General features: G+C 43.7%; 1 non-coding gene across 1 annotated transcript; it reads right to left on the bottom strand.

Annotated features, from left to right (window-relative positions):
* Positions 1 to 8,805: 8,805 nt before the first annotated feature.
* On the bottom strand, positions 8,806 to 8,858 carry LOC115160311 (U7 small nuclear RNA). The gene has a single exon (XR_003869066.1). It is a non-coding gene; the product is annotated as a U7 small nuclear RNA (small nuclear RNA).
* Between the last annotated feature and the right edge of the window lie 18,195 nt (positions 8,859 to 27,053).

Genomic DNA, 27,053 nt, shown 5'->3' with positions numbered 1-27,053 from the left:
TTTTGTGAGACATTCGAAAAAGTAAGTGTAGTAGCTGGTGTGAGTATGTGCTACTGTTTACGTTTGAGGCATGTTGAATAAATTGCACAGTGTAATGTCTAGTTGTGCAGTACTGGATTTGGGTTAACGTTATAACCGTCTGTGTTATGGCGCTAAGAAGGTTATTTTTGTTTACACTAAAAGTTTGATAGAGTAGAATAGATTATATTTGTTATCTCAGAGCGTCACTTTGCTTTACATCTGGCAGTCAATAAAAGTTTTTAAATATTGGGTGAAGAGCTACTTACCAGTATGTAGCCACTAGCCCGGCTGTTCCCAAACTGAGGAACACGTGATGCCGTCGGGGGTACGCCAAATAAAAATGTTATTCACATTTTCAATCGGTCCACTTAGATTTTCCAACATGGCTATACATTTGGGTGATATTTTTTTCTCACCTGAGTAGCCTCATTTCACTGCCAAAAATTAAATTAAACCATCTTGTGTTCAGCGAAATAACAACAATGTCAAATACAGGTAGCCTCGTCAAATAATTAACATCCAATCACATTAACTGTTACTCTCCCACGGGAAACCTTCACTCTTGCGCAGACATTTAGAAACGAAACATGCCATTTTGAAAAATAAGCCATGGGAGTTTTTTGAGCGATAATTAAGACGACCTTTGAGTAGTAAGTCATGTATAAAAGCAACAGATACTATTAATAAGAAGGGGCTAGAAGTGTCTTATATGTTGAGCTACCGAGTGGCTAGGACAGGCTAACCCCATACTATTGTGGAGGACTTCATTCTTCCCGCTGCCGCGGATATGGCTGGGACAATGCTGGGGGAAAAGGCCCAAAAAACTATTCAGACAATGTCTTCATCAAACAACACTATTTCACGCCGCATCAGTGACATACCAGGAGGCTTTTTGAAACAATTACTGCTTCGCATACAAGCCAGTGAATTCTATGTGTTACAGCTGGATGAGTCAACAGACGTGGCGGACCTGGCACAGCTCCTGGTATATGTCCGTTACGTTTATGGGGGGTCAATTAAGGAAGACACCCTCTTCTGCAAACCACTGGAAACCAGGACAACAGGACAGCTTTGTGACATCAAATGGACTTTGGTGGTCAAGATGTGTTGGTATCTGTACTGATGGCACAAAAGCCATGACAGGGAGACATAGTGGAGTGGTTACGCGCGTGCAAGCAGTTGCTCCCGACGCCACTTGGGTACACTGCAGCATCCACTGAGAAGCTCTTGCTGCCAAGGGAATGCCTGACAGCTTGAAAGACATTTTGGACACTACAGTAAAAATGGTTAACTTTGTTAAAGCAAGGCCCCCGAGTGAGCAGGGTGCGCAATAACGCAGATATTTTCCCAAAACGGACGACACAAACAACTGGAGTCGTTATCAATTTCATACCCTGCCTCCAGCCCACTTACCGATATCAGAACAAGAGAGCCTCATTGAAATTGCAACAAGCATTTTTGTGAAAATGTAATTTAATCAGAAGCCACTGCCAGATTTCTGGATTGGGCTGCGCTCAGAGTATCCTGCCTTTGCAAATTGCGCTGTTAAGACACTGATGCCCTTTGCAACTAGTACCTATGTGAGAGTGGATTCTCGGCCCTCACAAACATGAAAACTAAATACAGGAACAGACTGTGTGTGGAAAATGATTTAAGACTGAGTCTCTCTCCAATTCCACCCGACATTGCAGAGTTATGTGCATCCTTTCAAGCAGACCCTTCTCATTAACCTGTGGTGAGTTATTCACAATTTGAACAAAAAATAAGGTTTTATACGTAAGATGGCTAAATAAATAGCAAAATTATTGATTATTATATTATTATTTGTGCCCTGGTCCTATAAGAGCTCTTTGTCACTTCCCACGAGCCGGGTTGTGACAAAAACTCACACTCATTCTTATGTTTAATAAATGTATCGTATTGTGTGTGTGGCAGGCTTACAATGATGGCAAAAAACAACATTTGAGAATGCGCTGACCCTGGTGCTAGAGGGGGTACGCAGCTGGGGGTTGAATGTTTGAAGGGGTATGGGACTAGAAAAAATGTGGGAACCACTGCACTAGCCAATATACTTTAAAAAATCTTACTCCACCCAAGCGCATGCACATGCGTACAACTACATTCATTAAGCTTGTATTCACCTTTAAGGTAAAGGAGTTCTAGAGTAGGTCTGTGCCGATGTTGCCCTAGCTGAACAGAACTGAGGAATTGCCAGATGGGTAGCTGGTACTAAAGCATCAATTAACAGGAGGAGTGAGTATGGCTGAGAGCGCATGATTTGGGTTTAAGTTATAACCTTCTGTGTTATGGCAGTAGAGTAGAGGATATTTATTATCTTCAATGGGCAATTTGCTTTACAGCTGATTAGTCAATAAAAGTAAATAAAAACAACATTGTGATGTCGCTCTAGCTGTACAGAAATATAGGGCTGCCAGATGAGTGGATGGTATACAAAGGCATTAATTAGCAGAGTGAGGAGAGTTAGGGTTAGGAGCGAGGGAGGAGGGTTAGGACTAGGAGTGAGGGAGGAGGGTGCATGATGATATTTCCGTGTGCCTGTGGCCAGGGCAGCAGCAGCCCCAGCCCAATCTGTTCTCTCTCTCTGTGTTATAAAAGGCAGACCATAAACATGGAATTAGACAGTACAGCACAGACCTTCCACCCTGCGGCCCTGATGTGCAATGGTGCAACATAAACAACGTTCACTACCAAGCTGTCATTATGACTGCTTTTAAGAAACTAGTGAATTAGTGACCTATATGTAGACATAGGTATGTCAAAGGGAAATTTAGCTTTTTTACAACCAAATCTAAATTTTTTATGTAAAAGGGTCCAGACACTTTTTTTGCGATTTCACTTACCCCAACCAGCGATTCACTTCCTCATCCTCATTGTGCAGTACAAGGACTCTGAAAAAACATGAACAAATTCTGCTAAAACACTCAAATAAGTGCTTTTAGAAATGGAAAAGTATAGTTATGCAGGTCTTTAGATGCTGTACACATGAAATTGTGTCATTACGAATTTTATCCGCAATGTTATATACACGGAAAATGAAACAGCTGGATGGGGAAACTGCTCGAGTCACACAAAATGGAATAATAAAAATGAGATATTTATGTGTTTTTGGAAAATGTTTTCATGTTTATTCAGAGCCCCCGTACTGCACAAAGAGGATGAGGAAGTAAATCGCTGGTTGGGGTAAGTTAATCAAAAATAAGTGAAAAATTGTCTGGACTCTTCTATATAACATGCCAAGGTAGTTTTCTGTCACACATGCGCGAGTCAGGTGGAAGAGGAATATTACAATATATCTTTCCTACCAGCAGGTGGGGGCAATACACAGATCAAAGCATTGTTCTGACTATAACGCTGCAACAGTGTGTCGTGACATCCCTCTGTGGTGCTGCCGTGCATAGATATTAACCTGAAACAGGGGATCAAACTCTAATCACAGACCACCATGTCTTATTGTCACATGGTTCATTATTTGTTGCATTTATTATTTGTTACTTTTATTTCCTATATCTCTTCTTATCTATTTTTTACTTAACAGATTTATCTTCTTAACTTCTTAAAGCATTGTTGGTTAAGGGCTTGTAAGTAAGCATTTCACTGTAAGGTCTACACCTGTTGTATTCGGCACATGACAAATACATTTTTATTTGATTTTGATTCATAGATATGGCAATAGATATCTTGATTATGATGTTAGCTAATAATGGCAAAAATGATGTAGGCTGTGTGTAGCAGTTAGCAATTATGATATGAAGGTTTGGCTTGGAAAGATTTTTTTCGCCTGGTCACAGACAGCTGATGTGTTGTGCACTGAAGTCCACAAGTGAAGGGAAAAGGTGAAAGAAGGAGAGCGCGTAGATGCGAGAAGGAAATATAGCTACAATGATCAAAGTGATCATGCTGTTTGTATGTGGTTGCTATGAATGTGAACTGTGTTTACGTGTGATCAGGGGTGTATTAATTTCGCCGATCCTGTTGAAAAACTTTATTAAACTGAAGCAAACGGAACGAAACGGGAATAAACATACCAAGAAAAAAATGTGGCCTCCCTCATCTTAAATGGCACCAACTGCCACTGGTGGAAGCACCCTTGGCAGCCACGACAGCTGTGAATAATTTAAAATAAGATTCTACCAACCTTGCACAACTCTAAGGGCAACATATATCCATTGTTTTTGTCGAAATTGCTCAAGCTCAGTAAATTTGGTTGTGAATCTTAGTTTTTTTTGTTCTATGAATTTTGAAAATGTCTTTCACTTGTGAAAATGTGAAATAGGTTGTGTAAATCTGTGATCCTTTTTAGATTTAATTTTAAGGCAGCAAAATGTGAAGACAGTGTGCAAGGGGTGTGTAGACTTTCACTAGGCACTGTATCGTGAATGGTCATTTACATAGATTTACATAGTGTTTCAAATGTCACTTTTAACTTCTCCTCTGTGTTCTGTTCCAGGTGCAGCCTGAGATGGTGAGACTCCCCCTGGTGTTGATCTGTGGTATTGCTGTGGGACCCCTGTGGAGTGCGTTGACAGTGCTGAGCTGTGTGGAGTGTGTGTGTGTACGTGCCTGGGTGTGTGTGAGCACCCGTTGAGTAGGTGGGAGAGCTGGACGGGAGTGGGAGAGGTGGCAAGGGGGGCAGATGGCCTGCAGAAGGAAGTTCAGGAGGGACAGAGAGGGGCTATGTCCCAATTCTCCACCCTTCTCGTGAAGTATGCACTTGCACACTCCCTGTCATAGATTTAAAAGAAAAGGTTTAGTTTAAGGATTAGCAGGAGGGAGTTTCCACCATTGCTAAATTGGTGCACGAAAGTGTGCAGGTGCACACTTCGGAATTAGGGTGGAAAATTGGGAATCAGCCAGGGTGTCAGAAAGAGTGGAGGGAGGGTTAGAGAGGTACAAAGGAGGGATGGAGGGAGGCAGGGTGTAAGGTACAAGGAAGGGAGGGGTAGGAAGGGTGTCAGGTGCTTAGGTGGGAAGGGAAGGAAAGGGACAGGGTGTCATGTACTGGGGAGAAGGGAAGAGAGGGTGGTGGGGAGTGAGGGAGATATGGAGGGAGGGGTATAGTTTGACCTTGAAGGGTTGTTATATCATCTGAACTTGTTCCTGGCTGGCTGGAGAAGGGTCAGCTCCTTAGCTCCACTTCTAAGATTTGTTGCCTTTCCAGGGTTCATACCTCTTATCCAAACACCTCCATGTCACAGTCACCCTAGACTCATTCTGGATTTCTTTGTAAAACAGTCTGGAAAAGCACTTAATGTAGGTTAAATACAGGGTTGTGCTCTGGACTATAGGGGCAAGGAGGGCTGGTCAGGTTTTATGTTTTTTTGCCATATTGAATGTAATAAAAATATTGGAAAATGTTACTCACCAGAGCACAATGTTCGAGAGCACAAAAGGACAGGGAGGTGAGACCTTTTCAATATGGCTCTGTAACAAATGTATCATATTCCTCTTACAAATTATTCTGAGAGTAAAACTACATATTTTGTAATTTTTTTGTTATTCACTCAAAATGTTCATGACAGATGTTGATGACACATTTCTTGAAAAGCGACACTTTATGTCAGTGCATTTTGTCAATAAAACATGCCCATTTGTTACTAGTTTATTAAGTGTCTAGCTTTGCAGGATATACAAACTTTGCAGGTTATTCATCACTTATGTTGTCTGGACACTTCATCAAGACTAGGTCTATGACTCCATACCTCATTGTCTGTTACTGTCACATCTGTATTAGGGATTACATAGAGGAAAACAAAAGGGAACACAATAAAAATACAAGAGAAATCCCTTTTTTGTAAATACTGTGCATTCGAAAAGTATTCAGACCCCTTGACGTTTTCCACATTTTGTTACGTTACAGCCTTATTGTTAAATGGATTAAACAGTTTCCTCCCCCTCATAAATCTACACACAATTCCCCAAATGTATGAAAATAACAAACATTTACATAAGTATTCAGACCCTTTACTCAATTCTTTGTTGAGGCACCTTTGGCAGCAATTACAACCTCAAGTCTTCTTGGGTATGACGCTACAAGCTTGGCCCACCTGTATTTGGGGAGTTTCTACAGATTCTCTCAAATTCTGTCAGGTTGGATGGGACGTTTTGCTGCACAGCTATTTTCAGGTTTTCATCAAGGATCTCTCTGTACTTTGCTCTGTTCATCTTTCCCTCAATTGTGACTAGTCTCCCTGCCACTGAAAAACATCCCCACAGCATGATGCTGCCACCACCTTGCTTCACCGTAGGGATCGCCCAGGTTTCCTCCTGACGTGACGCTTGGCATTCAGGCCAAATAGTTCCATCTTGGTTTCATCAGACCAAAGAATCTTGTTTCTCATGGTCTGAGAGCCATTTAGGTGCCTTTTGGCAAACTCCAAGAGGCTGTCATGTGCCTTTTACTGAGGAGTGGCTTCCGTCTGGCCACTATACCATAAAGGCCTGATTGGTGGAGTGCTGCAGAGATGGTTCTCCTTCTGGAAGTTTCTCCCATCTCCACAGAGGAACTCTGGAATTCTGTCAGAGTGACCATCAGGTTCTTGGTTACCTCCCTGACCTTCTCCCCCAATTGCTCAGTTTGGCTTAGCAGCCAGCTTTAGGAAGAGTCTTGGTGGTTCCAAGCTTCTTCCATTTAAGAATGATGGAGGATACTGTGTTCTTGGGGACCTTCAATGCTGCAGAAATGTTTTGGTACCCTTCCCCAGATCTGTGCCTTGACAAAATCCTGTCTTGGAGCTCTACGGACAATTCCTTCGACCTTATGGCTTGGTTTTTGCTCTGACATGCACTGTCAACTGTGGGACCTTATATAGACAGGTGTGTACCTTTCCAAATCATGTCCAATCCATTGAATTTATCACAGGTGGACTCCAATCAATCTGTAGATACATCTCAAGGATGATCAATGGAAACAGGATGCACCTGAGCTCAATTTCGAGTCTCATAGCAAGGGTCTGAAAACGTATGTAAATAAGGCATAGTCCCCCAAATAATCATAAGCCCACTCACTTGGGAGGCAGGTCCACCCACTGGGGAGCCAGGTCCAGCCATTAAGAATATGATTTTTTCCTCCCCATAGAAGGGCTTTATTACAGACATAAATACTCCTCAGCAATTTATGGGATCTTTTTTTTCAGCTCATGAAAAATGTGACCAACACTTTACGTGTTTATTTTTGTTCAGTATAGTTTATTTATTTATTCAGAAGAGACAAAAATAGAGGTCACTTTAACACAAATACCACACAAAATAATGTAAACAATACAATCAATACACACAATTGAAGTGAGGTATATATTGACATGTACACAAATATATTTTTGTTTAAGATCCTGTATACAGACCATTGCAGTGACTAGATCTTCATAGAGTAGACCCATGCTGTACTGACCGTGTGTACTGTTTTCTGTGGTCCAGGCCAGTCATGTAAGGGGAGTGGTGCTGAGTCTGAGACCAGGTTGAGTGTGGAGGCTTTGAGCCAGGGGATGGGGGCGAAGGTGGGGGCTCAGTCCTAGGGTGTTAAAACAACCAATCCAACTACATCTGAGTGACTTTATTTCCATTGACACAAGTGTCCTGTCTAAATCTCAACGTAATGTTTTTAAAACGTGTGCCCCACCACTTGTCTGAGAGGCGAAAATAAAAGTTGTGTCTCCTGATGTGTTGGATTCATCTCCGGCCAAATGACAGCCCACACAGAGCTGAGAGACACTTGGGTTAGCAGGATCATGTTGAACCAAAAAATTCTAACTTCCCCTAACATAACCCCCTTCATATGTTTCATGGACTCAGTGTAGTCATATTCCATTTGATCATACCCATCTTGAGGCTTGGACTGAAACCCTCTCTGTGTAATTACAGATGTTAAGATGTTTTTCTCTGCTAGCTATAGGCGTGTGTATGTATTTCTGTCTGCGGACATGGATGGTTGATTGTGTCTATTGTTGCCATAATTGCTTCATGTTGTCACATATCATCACAGCTGGCTATAGGATTCATATGTACTTAAGTTGCCATGGCATTAAGAATATTCACAGCTATACTGTATTTTCAGTGCTCGCAAAGTGAAGAAGTATTTATACATTTCGATTAGTGTCCAAGAAAACAAGGGGCTCTACAACCTAAGAGAGTCTCATTAGATTTTAAATGTGTACACATTTACTCAACGACTAGTTGTGTAATGTGGCGGTGCTGCAGTAAAAACATGTTGTTTTTAAGCTGGTGACTACCCTGTGTTAATGTTAGAGCCTTAGCTGAGCCTCAGGGTGCACCTGGGGGTGGGTGGTGGAACAACATGAGAAAATACTAACAGTGTATTTTTATTTAACTAGACAAGTCAGTTAAGAACAAATTCTTATTTACAATGACGGCCTACCCCGGCCAAACCTGGATGACGCTGGGCCAATTGTCCGCCGCCCTATGGGACTTCTAATCACAGCCAGATGTGAAACAGCCTGGATTCGAACAAGAGACTGTAGTGACATCTCTTGCCCTGAGATGCAGTGCCTTAGACCGCTGCGCCACTCGGGAGCCCTAGTGTATACTATGGTAGAAATACTATAGTATTAACTGTAGTGTTTTTGCAGACTTTACTGTAGTATTCACTGTAGTATTTACAGCTTACTATAGTATAAATACTGTACTATTTAAAAATATATGTATATACTGACTGTATTATAGCAATTACTGTAGTGTTTTTGGAGACCGTAGTATACTGTAGTAGCATTTACTGTGGTATTTTAGTTTTATTATCTTTGATATAGAGGCGTAGGCTTTCTTCTTGAGGAAACCTACTGGAGAAATACTAAAAGAGCGCATTTTCCATAACCTGTAGGTAGGTAGGACTAGGTTCTGAACAGAGAGTTCAGAGCGTCTGTTCTTTTTAATAACCTGTAGGGGACACAATGTATGGTTTATACTTGTAGACATGTAGGTTTCTCACTTACGAGTGGCACACACTGGGATATGGGGGATGCGGGGGCAGGGTATATGCAAACTAAATACTGTAGTATTTACTGTAGTAACAAAAGGTTGTGTTTTTGCAGACTGTAGTGTTTTTGCAGACATTTCTGTTGTATTTACTACGGTGTTTTTTTGTGGATAATACTGTATGTAGTATTTACTATATTTTTCGATAGTATACTACAACATTCTATACTAAGTGCTACACATGGTCGAGGGATACTACAGTGTGTAGTATAGTATTGCACAGTATACTACAGTTTACTACAGAATTCTATAGTAAGTACTGTAGTATTATATCGTAAACTGTATTTTTTTATGCAGGGAGGGTTGAGGGCTTGGTGGGTTGGGGCTGGAGGGCTTGCTGTCTGACTGGGGAGGTCTGGCTGGGGAGGGCTGACTAACTGGCTGGCTGATTGGTTGGTTGGGGAGGGCTGTGTGGGTTGGGATGGCTGTGTGAGTTGAGGAGTAGGGCTGGCTGGCGGAGAGCTGGATGGATTGTGAAGAAAGGCTGACTGACTGACTGGCTGGCTGGCTCCCTCCCTCCCTCAGCCATTCTGAGGTTGCCCCACAGCTCCATGTCATCACCAGTGGGGTTATGGTGAAGGAAGGGTTAGGGTGTGTTCTGAAGTACAGCTCTCTGTTTGGACCAGCAGGGCCTCCCTACAGGGTCGCCTGAGGTGGGGTTGGGCTGGGGTGGGTGCTTAGTGGGTGTGGGTGGGACGGTGGGAAAGGGGCTCCTCTCACGATGACAACCAGATGGCTGAGGAAAAACATTTACTGGACTGTGTGTCAGTCTAATATTGTTCTATTTAATTGATAGTTTGTTTCATAAGGATTCTTCCCTTTACCTTTTACCAATGCATAATTTTCACTTAAAACATGTTTTCTTTCTTTGTGTGTGTGTGTGTGTGTGTGTGTGTGTGTGTGTGTGCGCGCGCATTCACGTGTACAACTGAAGTTGAGTGAGTTCCTGTGCCAAGCCAAAGAGAAGAAGAAGATAATATAGATTTACTTTACGAGATGGGGGCATCAAATAAAAATGACAGAAATGCTTTTGGATTGAGAATGACGTACTAAAGAGAGAGAAGTTGAGTTTTTCTGGTTTTGTGGGATGGTCTTTTTAATAACAGTGAGAGAAGGAAGGCAGAGCTAGTGGCCAGTGTGGCCAGAAGGCAGCAGTTGACTTGGGGCAGTTTCCCTGTCCGTTTCTCCCTCCCTCCCTCTCAGACATCTCGTTTTGGTGAGGAACTCTGCCAGCAGGGTAGTACACATCGGTGTCCCAAATGGCACCCTATTCCCTATGTAGTGCACTACTTTTGACCAGGGCCCATACTACTATTGGCTCTGGTCAGTAGTAGTGCACTATGTAGAGAAAATTGGGACTTACCCCAAGATCATTATACTGTTGCTTTGCCAGTGGGTCCTGCTATGTAATTATCCAACACACACACACACACACACACACACACACACACACACACACACACACACACACACATCCTATTTCTATTTTCAATGAACATGCATCCATAGAGATACAGGCAGACATACAGTCATGACTGAAATTATTGGCACCCTTGATAAAGATGAATCCTTTGTGGCTCAGTTAGTAGAGCATTTTTTTTTAAAGACGGGTTTACAAGTGATTGGCACCCCAGTTTTCAATACTCCGACACCCTCCCTTGCGAGGAAAACGGCACTGAGCCTTTTTCTAAAATGTTTTATGAAATTGGAGAACACAGTGGGAGGGATCTTAGACCATTCCTCCATACAGAATCTCTCCAGATCCTTGATATCTTTCGTCTGCGCTTATGGACTGCCCTCTTCAATTCAAACCACAGGTTTTCAATGGGGTTCAAGTCCTGAAACTGAGATGGCTATTACAAAATGTTGATTTTGTGGTCAATTAACCCTTTCTTTGTGGAATTTGATGTGTGCTTTGGGTTATTGTCCTGCTGGAAGATCCACTTGCAGCAAATTTTCAGCCTCCTGCAGGGCCAACCAGGTTTTTGGATAAAATATCCTGCTACTTGGTCAAGTTCATGACGCCGTTGACCTTAACAAGGGCCCCAGGACCAGCGGAAGCAAAATAGCCACATAACATCAAAAATCCACCACCCTATATTAAAGTAGGTATGGGGTTATTTTCTGCTTGTCACTTCCTTCTTTCAATGCCAAACCCACCATTGGTGTGTGTGGCCAAAGAGCTCTATTTTCATGTCATCTGACCACAGCACGTTTATCAAACTCCACGCGTTTCCATTTTTTGGATGACATCAAAATAGAGCTCTTTGGCCATGCACACCAGTGGTGGGTTTAGGATCGAAAGAAAGATGTGATACGCAGAAAAGTACCCCCATACCAAAAGAAAAATCAATTTTGCAAAGCTGTGGTTTGAATTGAAGAGCGCAGTCCATAAGCGCAGACAAAAGATAAAGGATCTGGAAAAGATTCTATATGGAGGAATGGTCTCTGTAATAGCTACTGTGAATTGGACAGTGCAGTTAGATTAACAAGAATTTAAGCTTTCTGCCAATATCAGATATGTCTATGACCTGGGAAATGTTCTTGTTACTTACAACCTCATGCTAATCGCATTAGCCTACGTTAGCTCAATCGTGCCGTGGAAGGGACACCAATTCCGAAGAAGATAATTAGCCACAGAAGATCAATAGCTTATTTGTTTTAAATAGCCTAGCTGTGAATGTAGCCCAATAACCAGGCATAGTCTGCAGTCGGGAACACTCTGCAAATCTATCAGTAAACAACAGCATGCAGAACACAGGGCTATTGAAATATTTCAAATACAATAGCGAGAAAACACAGGTTGGAAGGCAAATGGCTCCTGCTTAAAAGAGAAGACTAATCTGTCTGCTGTAGGCTAACAAAATATTTGATCAGCTTCTAAATATTGTTTTACAAAGTAAAGCAACAGAGAGAGAGGCTTTTGGCATGAGCTCCACCTGGGCCATCATCAAGGAGTGAGCTGCGCATCATTCGGTGAGTCAGTGAAACTGGAAAGCATTTCTAAGACTATAATTTTCTCCTCATATTGTAGCATTTGATACGTCTCCACACACCTAGGCCTAGGCTGCTCCTGAGTGGTGCAGCAGTCTAAGGCACTGCATCTCAGTGCTAGAGGTGTCACTACAGACCCTGGTTTGATTCCAGGCTGTATCACAAGCCGGCCGTGATTGGGAGTCCCATAGAGTGGCGCACAATTGGCCCAGCGTTGTCTGGGTTAGGGTTTGGCTGACTTGCCTTGTTAACTGACTTGCCTTGTTAAATAAAGGTAAAATAAATACAAATAAAGGCTTGATGGATTCAAGACAAGGTCGTTTTTATTGATCTCAGTTTATCAGTGTCAAAGTTGGTAGAGCATGGTGTTTGCAACGACAGGGTTGTGGGTTCGATTCCCACGGGGGACCAGTACAGAGAAAAAAATGTAGGAAATGTATGCATTCACTACTGTAAGTCGCTCTGGATAAGAGCGTCTGCTAAATGACTAAAATGTAATGTAAATGTAAAGTAAATGTAAAGTAGCCTGACAATCATTTGTGCGGTATTAAAAAAGATTATGCCAAAGTCTCCAGTCGTGTAAAATGAGGTAGAATTGCATGAAATACATTTATAAAATGTAATGTTTTCCAGGGCTCTAGGCTACTAAAAATGTTCCCCATGTGTGCAACTTTTGTAAGTGGTCCTACTCTACTGCTCTATGCCACTACCCAAATGTGATGATATGCATGCAATGATTTTTATTAGGCTGCAATTTCTGAGGAAGCCAGCTCTTGAAAGAGTAGTTTGGATGTAGATGGTGAAAATCTATTGAATGATACTGAAAATGCTGGTCAGAAGTCCTGGATGCTTGGTTAACATTAGACAAAAAGAAAATCCACCAGGGCTAATATTTGGAGCCTGGTCTGCTTAAGTGTGCAACACCCCTTATTGCATACACCCAATACACACAAATCTAAGTAAAGGAATGGAATTAAGAATATATAAATATATGGACGAGCAATGTTAGAGCAGTATAGACTAAGAGTAAAATAGAATACGGAATATACATATGAGATGAGTAATGCAAAATATGTAAAAATTATTAAAGTGGCCAGTGATTTCAAGTCTATGTGTATAGGCAGCAGCCACTAAAGTGCCAGTGATGGCTATTTAACAGTCTGATGGCCTTGAGATAGAAGCTGTTTTTCAGTATCTCGGTCCCAGCTTTGATGCACCACAAACTGACCTCGCCTTCTAGATGATAGCGGGGTGAAGTGGCAGTGGCTCGGGTGGTTGTTGTTTTGATGATCTTGTTGGCCTTCCTGTGACATCGGGTGCTATAGGTGTCATGGTGGGCAGGTAGTTTCCCCCCGGTGATGTGTTGGGCAGACCGCACGACCATCTGGAGAGCCCTGCGGTTCCGGGCGGTGCAGTTGCCATACCAGGGGGTGATACAGCCCGACAGGATGCTCTCAATTGTGCATCTGTAAAAGTTTGTGAGGGTTTTAGGTGCCAAGCCAAATTTCTTCAGCCTCCTGATGTTGAAGAGGCACTGTTGCATCCTCTTCACCACACTGTCTGTATGGGTGGATCATTTCAGTTTGTCAGTGATGTGTACGCTGAGGAACTTGAAGCTTTCCACCTTCTCCTTTGTTTTGTTGAAATTGAGCGAGAGGTTATTTCCCTCAATCCTGACTAGTCTCCCAGTCCCTGCCACTGAAAAACATCCCCACAGCATGATGCTGCCACCACTATGCTTCACCATAGGGATGGTGCCAGGTTTCCTCCGGATGTGACGCTGGCATTCAGGCCAAATAGTTCAATCTTGGTTTCATGAGACCAGAGAATCTTGTTTCTCATGGTCTGAGAGTCCTTTGGGTGACTTTTGGCAAACTCCAAGTGGGCTGTCATGTGCATTTTATTGTGGAGTGGCTTTCGTCTGGACACTCAACCATAAAGGCTTGATTGGTGGAGTGATGCAGAGATGGTTGTCCTTCTGGAAGGTTCTCCCATCTCCACAGAGGAATTCTGGAGCTCTGTCAGAGTGACCATCGAGTTCTTGGTCACCTCCCTGACCAAAGCCCTTCTCCCCCGATTGCTCAGTTTGCTGGACGGCCAGCTCTAGGAAGAGTCTTGTTGGGTCCAAGCTTCTTCCATTTAAGAATGATGGAGGCCACTGTGTTCTCGGGGACCTTCAATTCTGCAGAAATGTTTTGGTACCCTTCCCCAGATCTGTGTCTCGACACAATCCTGTCTCGGAGCTCTACAGAAAATTCCTTTGACCTCATGGCTTGGTTTTTGCTCTGACATGCACTGTCAACTGTGGGACCTTATATAATCATGTCCAATCAATTGAATTTACCACAGGTGGACTCCAATTAAGTTGTAGAAACATCTCAAGGATGATCAATGGAAACAGGATGCACCTGAGCTCAATTTCGAGTCTCATAGCAAGGGTCTGATTACTTATGTAAATAAGGTGCACAGTTTTTTATTTTAACACATTTGCAAAAATTTCTAAAAACCTGTTTTTGCTTTATCATTATGAGGTATTGTGTGTAGATTGATAAGGATAAGGATGTAACATCACAAAATGTGGAAAAAATCAAAGGGTCTGAAAACTTTCTGAATGCACAGTAATTTATTGTCCAGCACCCGGATTCCCAAAATCATCTTAAGGCTAAGTTCATCATTAGAACTTTAGTAGGCACATAGTCAAATCTCAGAGCTGTTTCCCAAAACCATCGTTACTAAAGATGCACTTGAAAACACTTGCATTTTACCGCCTGCCTCAGACCACTCATAAAATAGCTGAGTCAGTAGATGTTTTTTTTGCCCTTGCGCATCACTTTATACACAGAAGATCTCCGCTAAATATAGAATCCAGATGTTTATCTGTCTCTCTGTGACCAACAATAACTTCAGAATGAAGTTGACTGTAATGCAAAGTTACCAATGTCTTTGCAATTGTTATAAACCATCAAAGGGTAAAAAGATGCTTCAAATGAAACCGAGATGACTGCATTAAAAGATAAATGCAGTAGGCTACATAGGCCTATATATTTCAATCATATTGAAATCAATTTCATGTTCAATCAATTGAGTTCTATTTTGCTAATTGTAGGCTACTATCTTACATTTTTTGCTCAATTTAATGATGTGTAGATCTAACGTGCCGAATATTCAATTTAGTGCATAGCCCAAGCATTAGAATAAGCAGCCTCAATATTTGCAGCCATATGTGCCAATTTATTTCTAGGAGCCTATCCGTCGTCAGTGTTCTAATGGTAAGGGAAAGACTTGAATGGAGAACGCTGATCCGAGAGCAGCGCTGCCTTTAATTCGATAACCATGTAAATCTCTCTAGGACAGATTTTTTATTTTTTTACTTGTCCGAAAGCTCAAGTCACAAAAAAAGGTCTGTAACACCATGGGGCAAAAAGGTGACTTGAACGCAGCCGGCCGCGACCGGGAGACCAATGGCCCAGCGACATCCGGCTTAGGGGAGGGTTTGGCCGGCAGGGATGTCCTTGTCCCATTGCGCACTAGCGACTCCTGTGGCAGGCCTCGACCTTCGCCTCTCCCGAGTCCGTACGGGAGTTGCAGCGATGAGACAAGACTGCAACTACCAATTGGATACCACGAACTTGTGGAGAAAAAGGTGTAAAATGTAAATATATATATATACAACAGAAATTGTGTTGTATGAACCACTTCACAAAATAACCTTCATCGGACATGACAATGACATTAATGCATGCTAATAGCTAAATAGTTAACTAGCGAGATAACCAGCCAAACGACACTATATGTTTTGAATTGGCTATCTAGTCTGTTGTATATCATTATTTTACCTGCAGCACAAATGTCTCTCTCTGTCTTTTCTCTGGCAATGGCCTATTGGCGCACACGCAGGTGATGTGCACACCATGACCTTTCCAGGATTGCTGACAAAAATGTGCTGTAACTGGGCAAATTATTATTAACTAGCAATTATTATCAACAAATGTGCAAACTTTTATCTAAAAAAATGTTTGTGCTTGTCAATGCAGGCCTACAATAATTATACTCAGATGCGCTCTGCAGAGATTGGGAGGACAGTGAGCAAAACATAGCATCCGAAGGACACTGATTCAATTCTGATCCTATTCTGATCAGAGTAGACACATTTTTTGATATAGTGATTTCTGTGTGATTTTGTTTGACTTGTTCATTCAGACAACTTAAATCTCTAATCTGCTTGTCCAACAATTATTTTTACTTGCACCGGGCAAGCGGACACGCATTAATGTCTAGCCCTGTTTATCATCCGACTAGTGATAGCTAGCTACAGCTGCTAGCCTGCTACTAGCTAGTTGCTGCTGTTGCACAGCAACCGAGTTGCCGGTCCCGGTTATAGAACTCTGAGATTCAGCTGAAAAAGACGTTATCATTGTCAGAAATGCTACAGAAAGGTAGCACATGGTTGGTTCTTAATGGACAGAAATTGGCACGTGAGAGCGATAAATTCTGAATGTAATAAAAACTGTTGCACCTACATTTTTTAAGTACAATGCTCACTTTATGGAATTTGAGCTAGGTAGGCACAGAAAATACTCTGAAAACTAAATTGCTAATGACCCTTTAAAAAATTTGGTATGTGTTTCTCGGTAAAGGGCTGATGGCTCATGACCAGATGCGGGGAGTGTGTTGTGTATCTCAAATCAAGTTGATTTGTGAATGTTCATCGCGATTGGTGTCATATTGGCTTAGATATGATGCTTCAACGAATGCCATACTATTGTGTTATTGCCCCCACATTCCCATTTACTGTAACTATTAACATCAAATACAAATATTTTATAATATGAATCTATAATAATCATAGTGTAAAGGAGTCATCTTTCTGCAATAATGGCTTCTATCCTACAGTATATAATGCTAAAGTACATATATACTGTATATCTCATTCCTTCCCTGCCCTTGTCCTCAGCTGAGCCTGACCCAGTACGATTTGTCACTCTCAAACCTGCAATTGTATCCAGGGCCCAATATAGGGTGGGCTGCGTATGTGTCACACAACAAAGCTTCACACAAGGGTGTTGCCTGCTTTTAAACATCCTCCCCCATAACCTAACCGCCAGGCCCATGTTGTTTGCATGGAAACAGAGCGATTGTGCGCAGTCAGGCCAGCTAGCTAGCTCCCCATCCTCTACTTGAGGCCAGATTGCTCCTCCCTCCCCCGCCTGATTTACTCTCTCTCTCTCTCTCCCCCACAGCACAGAATGAGCCAGGCCTACTGCCTGAACACCACGGCACCTAACACTCAACGCTCACCACCATTCTCCCTCCACAGGCTGCCCAGCAAAGAGGGGGGAGGAGGGCCCCGGCCTCCACCTCTGGCCCCCAGTCAGCCTACACGTCTGGTCTAGTTTGGCCTCCCACTTCTCCATTTCTGCATCTACTAGCTCTGATGCTGGACCCTCACTGATTTGGGACCCATACTGATTCTGGGTTTTAAAGCAGGATATAAATCATGTGAATGAGCAGTTCAAATAATCTCCTACATGATGTTAGGTAGTGTAAGGACTCACGAGAATGTACACGTTATGTACTGTTCAAATATAGCCTTACTTAACCTAACTCAAGCTATGTACTGTATGTACAGTGCCTTCGAAAAGTATTCAGACCCCTGGACTTTTTCCACATTTTGTTAGGTTACAGCCTTACTCTAAAATTGATTAAATCATGTTTTCCCTCAATCTACACACAATACCAATGATTGTACGTCTGCTAATATTACCGATGGTAAAGGCAAATTAACCACTCGTCGCCGGATCCTTAAGAGGCACCCCGACCTTCGTCCCCGATATCTCCGGGGATGAGGGTCTTGTTGGGTGTCTGGAGTAAATCCCTCTTGCCCAAAATGTTAAAGAAAAAATTGTCTTTCAATACGAGATGAGTAATCGCTGTCCTGATTTCTAGAAGCTCATTTTGGTTATAAGAGATGGTGGCAGAAACATTATGTACAAAATAAGTTACAAGTAACACGAAAAAACACATACAATAGCACAATTGGTTAGGAGACAGTAAAACAGCAGCCATTCTCTCTGGAGCCATCATTGCATGCATCCATGTCTGTGTCCTGTACCTTGTGAGCGGTAGCTCCAGCCTTTAGCCAGCATGGATATTGCCTCTAATCCATGGTTTTTGTTTTGGATACGTTCTTATAGTCACTGTGGGGAGCACATCGTCTATGCAGTTATTGATGAAGCCTGTGACTGTTGTGATAAACTCTTCAATGCTATTGGATGAATCCCAGAACATATGCCAGTCTGTCCTAACAAAACAGTCTTGTATCCTCGCATCTGCTTCATTCAACAACTTCCATATTGAGCGCATCACTGGTACTGTTTAAGCTTTTGTAGGTAAACAGGAAGCAGGAGAATAGAGTCATGGTCAGATTTGCCAAAGGGAGTGAGAGGGAGGGCCTTGTATGCATTTCTGTGGGTTGAATAAAAGGGATCTAGAGTTTTTAGCACCCCTAGTGTTGGTAGAAGTGAGGTAGGACAGTTTTAAGTCTTCTTGCATTAAAGTCTCCGCCCACCAGAAAGGCACCCTCTGGATGAGTGGTTTCTTGTTTGTTTACAGTTCATTGAGTGCCAGAGGGTGTTGGCTTGGGGAGGGATGTAGACAACCGTGATAATCACGGATGAGAACTCTCTATGTAGATAAAAGGGTCTGCTGCTTACCATGAGGTGTTCTATATCAGGTGAAAAAAAGCTAGAGATTTCCTTAATACTTGAAGCAGCACACCAGTTCTCCGAAGTCACTGTACGATCCTGCCTTTGCATGGAGAATCCACCCAGTGCTACGTGCATAGCGTCATGTGAGCGGACCAAGTCATTTGGTGTCACTCTAAAGTGGAAAGGTGGAATAAACGAGTCCAGAGTAGGTTTTCTTGATTCAACACAGTTCTCTATTGAGGGATTTCTGACAATACAAACACTCCAACACAGTCAATAAGAATCTCCAAAGGAACAACATACATCTTCTTCTTTAGATGACACAGGATCACATTACGATTATCTTCAAACTATAACAACAATCACATATTCGTCACCGTCTTAATGGATCTTCTTGGATAGCACCTCTCTCTTCGTAGCCATTCTCCAGAGATAGTTTATCTTCCCCCCCTTTCTTGCTGGTTCCATCCTCTCTCTTGTAGGGGAAAGAGAATATCTCATTAGTACCGTCAGCTGTGCTTAATTGACTCTGGTTACCTTGTCTCACATGCCTTGTTGGGCTACTATCCGTGAGCCCAGCCTGCCCTCTGGTGGTCCTTCCACATACCTCCCCCCTCAGGACCGGACCGGAGGGTCGGGCGCCAGACGCACCGTCTTGGTCGCGTTGGGACAGCGCGTCTGCATTCCCGTTCCTCGATCCGGCCCTGTGGATGACATGGAAAGAGAACGGTTGTAAAGCAAGAAACCATCTGGCTATTCGGTTGTTATTGTTTCTCTTACCAGCCATCCACGTGAGGGGCGCATGGTCCGTAACTAATGCAAACCTCTGACCCAGTAGGTAGTACCGGAGATTATCGAGGGCCCACTTAATGGCTAGGGCCTCTTTCTCTACGGTAGCTTTCTACTTATAAAGAGAATCGGCCTCTCTGCTTCGCCTTCACCCTGAGCTAGTACGGCCCCGAGCCCCGTATCCGAGGCGTCTACCTGTACAATGAACTCTTGTGAGAAGTCCGGAGCCTGTAGGACGGGATCAGAACACAAGCCCTCTTTTAGCAATTGAAAGGCCTCTTCCGCCTCATCTTTCCACTCTACCGGTTTGGCAAGTTTTTCTTGATGAGGTTTGTGAGGGGGTTGGCAATGGTTGCATATCCAGGGATAAAACGGCGATAATATCCCGTTATCCCTAAGAAGGCCCGAACGTCCCGCTTGGTCTGGAGTCGAGGCCAGTCCCGAATTGCCCTGGTCTTCTCTGCCTGTGGGCGTATTTTCCCATTCCCCACGGTGTACCCCAGGTATTCCGCTTCGGACAGACCCAGGCAGCATTTTTTTTGGATTGGCCATCAACCCTGTGGCTTCCAGACTCATGAGCACCGCCCGTAGTCGTAGGAGGTGACTATCCCAGTCCTCGCTGTGGATGACCACATCGTCTATATACGCCGCTGCGTACTCTTGATGGAGCCGTAGAATGGCATCCATGAGGCGTTGGAAAGTTGCAGTCCGAAGGGCATCCTCACATACTGAAAAAGCCCCTCCGGTGTGGCGAAGGCGGTCTTTGGGCGGTCCTCTGGAGCCACCGACACTTGCCAATATCCCTTTGTCAAATTCAGGGTGGTGATGAACTTGGCCTTTCCTAAGCGCTCCAAGAGTTCATCCACGCGGGGCATGGGATATGCGTCGAATGTAGAGATTGCATTCACGCTCCTAAAGTTGTTGCAGAGTCTCATACTACCATCGGGTTTGGGGACCAGGACTATGGGACTGGACCACTCACTCGTCGATGGCTCGATCACACCCATCCTCAGCAACTCCCTTACCTCGTTCTTGGCGATGACTCGGCGGGCCTCAGGAATCCTGTAAGGACGGATATGCACCTTCTTGCCGGGTTCAGTGTGGATATGGTGGAACAAGGCATCTGTTTGTCCTGGGAATGGAGAGAATACCCGGCCAAAGTGAATAATCAGCTTGTCTAGCTGTCTCGACTCTTCCGGCAAGAGAGTTTGGCCATGGCGCACCTGTGGTAGAACCTCCTCTTTTCCTTGGCCCTCCATGGCCATCAAAGCCACCTCCTCCTCTCTTCCATGGTACTTCTTCAACAGGTTTATGTGATAGAGTTGGACCTTCTTCCACCTGTCGGGTTGTTTGATGAGGTAATTGACCGGTGAGACCCTTTTCATTACCTCGTAGGGCCCCCTCCACTGCGCCAGCAAGCGGTGTTCAGCTGTGGGTACGAGCACCATCACTTTCTCTCCCACGGAGAACTCACGGGATGTCGCGGACTTATCATAGGCCCAGCCTTGGGTCCTTTGCGCCTTCTCCATATGCTCCTTTACTATGGGCCACACTGCCGACAGGCGGTCTCTCATCAGGGTAACATGTTCTATTGTGGATCGAAAGGGACATGGTTGGGTCTCCCAGGTCTCCTTGGCTAAGTTGAGGATCCCTCGACAGGGTCTGCCGTAGAGCAATTCAAACGGGGAGAATCAGTGGACGCCTGGGGTACTTCTCGCAGGGCAAACATTAAGTGTGGGAGAAGCATGTCCCAGTTTTTCCCGTCTCTGGACACCACTCTTCTCAACATGCTTTTAACCGTTTTGTTCAAGCGTTCACACAACCCGTCTGTTTGAGGGTGGAATATGCTTGTACGTATCTGTTGAACCTGATATAACCGACACAAGTTCTGAATCAACCGGGACATGAACGGGGTTCCATGATCGGTTAGGATCGTCTTGGGAAGGCCTACCTGAGAGAACATCATGAACAATTCCTTGTCAATTCCCTTGGACGACATGTTACGCAGGGGTATGGCCTCTGGGAACTTGGTAGCGTAATCTACGACCACTAGGATGTACTCGTGTCCTCTGGCAGATTTTGGGAGGGGTCCCACGAGGTCCATAGCTATGCGTTCAAAGGGAGTCTCTATGATGGGGAGAGGAATCAAAGGGTTACGTAGGTGTGGCCGTGGAGCTGTACGCTGACATTGATCACACGTCCTACAATACCTGGCACATCCCGGGTGACACGGGGCCAATAGAATCTCTGCATGATTCTGTCGATAGTCTTGTCCCGTGCCAGGTGTCCTCCTAGGATGTGGGAATGGGCTAACTGTAGGACTGTATCCCTGTAGGGTCTAGGCACCTTCAGCTGGGGTACTTTCCCTGCCCTGACTGTACACCTTCCTTTCGGAGTGAGAATAGACAGATTCACGGTGGGGTAATAGTGGGTGTCTCCATGGATACAGGACACGGCTACTTTGTCTGGTAGCAGTGTTGCTGAGGTCACCATCCGCTCCTCTACTAACGTAACCATACTTCCCGAGTCGAGAATGGCTACCACATCTTGTCCTTCTACTCGAACCGGAATCTCTGGGGCTGGGACTATTTCTGTTAACCAACAGTGTTGATCATGCCCTCTCGAACCGGGATGCGTGGGGATGGGCAGCGATGACTCCGTGACCATGGACTCGTCCTTGCTAGGACATTGTGAGGCATAATGGTCTGGAGACTGACATTTATAACACCAACCCTGCTGTGTGGGGATGACTTCTCCCACCTCCGGAGGGGGTTTGGAGGTTTCGGTGGCGGACGTGCCGGGGCGAGTCATGGTACAGGATTTGCAGAATCCTTCCATTCCTTCTTGTCCCCTTTTAACAACTCCCCTGTAAATCGGTATGTTTCCACCGCCTGGGCTATGTCGTCGGCTGACAACGGGTTGGTTTGACCCACAACCCTTTTTAAGTCACTGGGTAATTCCCTCAATATCTTGTCCACAACGAGGGTCTCAATTACATGTCCTACTCCCTTTCCGGGTTCCAGCCACTGTTTCATCAGTCGTATTAGAGCGAAGATCTGGGCACGGACAGGTTGGTCAGTCATATAGGTCCACTGATGGAACTTTACAGCTCTATCTCTGGCAGTCAGCTGGTACCGGGACAGGATCTCGGTTTTTAGTCGCCCATAGTCCGCAGCTTCTCGGGAATCCATGTCAAAATAGGCTTCCTGGGCCACCCCGGTCAAAAGAGGGGCTAATGCGCTCGCCCATTCTGTGGACGGCCACTCTTCCAAGGTGGCCGTCCTTTCGAAGGTCATGAGGAAGGCCTCGATATCATCCTCCTGGAGAGACGAGGTAAGATGGCGTGAGCAGCCGCTCTAGGCTTCACTCTAGGTTCTTCTTGCCCACTCAGCTGTCGTTGCAGGAGTTCTTTGGTTGTCTGCTGTGCCATGATCAACTGTTGTAGTAGGGCGTTGTCCATCGTTCTTGAATGGTTCCTCTGTGTCTACTGGAAGAATCTTGATTTACTCACTTATCCTTGTGTCACTCGTCCACCTAGTGCCCACATTCTCCACCAATGTGAGCGGACCAAGTCATTTGGTGTCACTCTAAAGTGGAAAGGTGGAATAAACGAGTCCAGAGTAGGTTTTCTTGATTCAACACAGTTCTCTATTGAGGGATTTCTGACAATACAAACACTCCAACACAGTCAATGAGAATCTCCAAAGGAACAACATACATCTTCTTCTTTAGATGACACAGGATCACATTACGATTATCTTCAAACTATAACAACAATCATATATTCGTCACCGTCTTAAAACCTCTTGGGGCTAGGGGGCAGAATTGAGAATTTTGAAAAAAATGTGTGCCCATATTTAACTGCCACCTACACCAACTCAGAAGCTAGGATATGCATATTATTAACGGATTTGTATAGAAAACACTCTGAATTTTCTAAAACTGTTTGAATGGTGTCTGTAAGTATAACAGAACTCATATGGCAGTCAAAATCCTGAGACAAATTCTAACAGGAAGGGGATATCTGATGTGTTGAATTACTTTTAAGCCTATGCCATTGGAACACACAGGGACTTATTAATCATTGAGCACTTCCTACGCCATCCACTAGATGTCACCAGTCTTTACAAAGTGGTTTGAGTCTTCTACTGTGAAAACTGACTGAACGAGAGGCTTGGAATGTTGGTCATAAGCGGATGGCCTATACTACTCTGGCGTGCGAGTGCATGTTTGGGTACTCTCGTTCCAATACGTTTTAAAAGAGAATGCAATCGTCCGCCTTGAATATTATTGAAGTTCTGATTGAAAAAGGCCCTAATGATTTATGCTATACAATGTTTGACATGTTTGAACGAACGTAAATATATATTTTTTCCCTCTTTGGTGAAGACAAGTCCGGCGAGCGACGTTCATGTTTTTGAGTAGCCTACAGGACGCGCTAACAACACGGAGCTTTTTGGACATAAATTATGAGCTTTTTTTGAACAAAACTACATTTGTTATGGACCTGGGATTCCTGGAAATGCCTTCTGATGAAGATAATCAAAGGTAAGGGAATATTTACATAGTATTTTTTATTTTAGATCTCTCCAACATGGCGCCTAGTCTGTATCGCCAAGCCTATTTTTCTGAGCGCAGTACTCAGATTATTGCAAAGTGTGATTTCCCAGTAAAGTTATTTTTAAATCTGGCAATGCGGTTGCGTTCACGAGATATTAATCTATAATTCTTTGAATGACAATATAATATTTTACCAATGGTTTCGAATAGTAATTATTTAATTTGTTGTGCTGATTGACTGGCGGTATTGGAGGGAAAATATTTTCTCAACATCAACGCCATTGTAAAATGCTGTTTTTGGATATAAATATGAACTTGATAGAACAAAAAATGCATTGTCTAACATAATGTCCTAGGAGTGTCATCTGATGAAGATTGTCAAAGGTTAGTGCATAATTTTAGCTGGTTTTCTGCTTTTGGTGACGCCTGTCTTTGCATTGACAAAACATTACACACAGCTATTTTCAATGTACTGTCCTAACATAATCTAACTATATGCTTTCGCCGTAAAGCCTTTTTGAAATCGGACAACGTGGTTAGATTAAGGAGATGTTTATCTTTCAAAGGGTGTAAGATAGTTGTATGTTTGAGAAATTTGAATTATGACATTTAATTGTTTTCAAATTTGGCGCCCTTGATATTTCACCTGCTGTTGATAGGGTGTACCAGGGGTGGGACGCTTGGATAGCACCTCTCTCTCCGTAGCCATTCTCCAAAGATAGTTTATCTTCCCCCTTTCTTGCTGGTTCCATCCTCTCTCTTGTAGGGGAAAGAGAATATCTCATTAGTACCGTCAGCTGTGCTTAACCTCTGTAGGGTCAGCGGGACGAAATCGTCCCACCTACTCAACAGCCAGTTGAATCCCGTGGCGCGTTATTCAAATACTTTAGAAATGCTATTACTTCAATTTCTCAAACATATGACTATTTTACACCATTTTAAAGATAAGACTCTCGTTAATCTAACCACACTGTCCGATTTCAAAAAGGCTTTACGACGAAAGCAAAACATTAGATTATGTCAGCAGAGTACCCAGCCAGAAATAATCAGACACCCATTTTTCAAGCTAGCATATAATGTCACATAAACCCAGAAGACAGCTAAATGCAGCACTAACCTTTGATGATCTTCATCAGATGACAACCCTAGGACATTATGTTATACAATACATGCATGTTTTGTTCAATCAAGTTCATATTTATATAAAAAAACAGCTTTTTACATTAGCATGTGACCTTCAGAACTAGCATACCCCCCGCAAACTTCCGGTGAATTTACTAAATTACTCACGATAAACGTTCACAAAAAACATAACAATTATTTTAAGAATTATAGATACAGAACTCCTCTATGCACTCGCTATGTCTGATTTTAAAATAGCTTTTTGGTGAAAGCACATTTTGCAATATTCTAAGTAGATAGCCCAGCATCACAGGGCTAGCCATTTAGACACCGACCAAGTTTAGCCCTGACCAAAGTCAGATTTACTATAAGAAAAATGTTATTACCTTTGCTGTCTTCATCAGATTGCACTCCCAGGACTTCTACTTCAATAACAAATGTTGGTTTGGTTCAAAATGATCCATAGTTATGTTCAAATATCCTCTGTTTTGTTCGTGCGTTCAAGACACTATCCGAATGGTAAAGAAGGGTGATGAGCACGACGCATTTCGTGACAAAAAAATTCTAAATATTCCATTACCGTACTTCGAAGCATGTCAACCGCTGTTTAAAATCAATTTTTATGCCATTTTTCTCGTAAAAAAGCGATAATATTCCGACCGGGAAATCGGTTTTTAGTACAAAGAGAGAGAAAATAAAAGCATGGGATCCCCTCGTGCACGAGCCTCAGTCTGATGGCCCTCTGATCGACCACCATCCAAATGCGCTATAGTTTTTCAGCCAGCGGCTGGAATTACATCATTCAGCGTTTTCCCGGGTTCTGAGAGTCTATGGGAGCCGTAGGAAGTGTCACGTTACAGCAAAGATCCTAAATGTTCAATAAACAAAGCCAAGAAGCCCAAGGAATGGTCAGAGAGGGTACTTCCTGTTTGGAATCTTCTCAGGTTTTTGCCTGCCATATGAGTTCTGTTATACTCACAGACACCATTCAAACAGTTTTAGAAACTTTAGAGTGTTTTCTATCCAAATCTACTAATTATATGCATATTCTAGTTTCTGGGCAGGAGTAGTAACCAGATTAAATCGGGTACGTTTTTTATCCAGCCGTGCAAATACTGCCCCCTATCCCCAACAGGTTTTAATTGACTCTGGTTACCTTGTCTCACATGCCTTGTTGGGCTACTATCCGTGAGCCCAGCCTGCCCTCTGGTGGTCCTTCCACAGTCATCATCCAGCCACATTTCAGTAAGACAGTGTCACTTCTACTCCCGCTCCCCCCACTCTGGCGCTCGACGTCGCCGGTTTACTAATGACCGGTCCTGGCAACCCCCATTATTTAGCACTCTCTAGTATCACGCTTCAGGCAGTATTGGTTCTGTGTTCATGTCCAGACACTTCTCTTGTTTTGTACCACTCTATATTCTTTATTAAACTCACAAACTGCACCAGCTTCCTGACTCCCAGCGTCATTGTTACAGAATACTGCCTCAACAAATGGAAGCAGCAGGGAGTCAAGACATCTCCCAGATGGTCTGCGAACAGGGAGACCAACCTTGCAAACACCACGACCAGCAGGCGCAACTGGGAACGGCTATGGATGAGGTCCTTCGCATTCTTCAACATCTTGACGTTACCCGAAGGGCGTCACCACCAACGAGCGGAGGATTCTCTACCATAAGTTGACCCAGCGAGCCAGCACCCCAGTACATCCAGCAGTCCACCCAGGTCAGCGATGTCTGTTTGGCCCTCCTGGACAAATAGAACGTGACCCCATCCAAATGCCATGGCTTCCTACTCTAGTGCTCCCTCTATTTCGCTCATCAGATGGGAGCCACGGTTATTTCCCTGCTGACC

This window comes from Salmo trutta, chromosome 23 (genome assembly GCF_901001165.1).
Source record: "Salmo trutta chromosome 23, fSalTru1.1, whole genome shotgun sequence".
Taxonomy (NCBI): domain Eukaryota; kingdom Metazoa; phylum Chordata; class Actinopteri; order Salmoniformes; family Salmonidae; genus Salmo; species Salmo trutta.
Note: the sequence above shows the minus strand (reverse complement) of the source record. Positions and strands in the feature narration are given on the sequence as shown.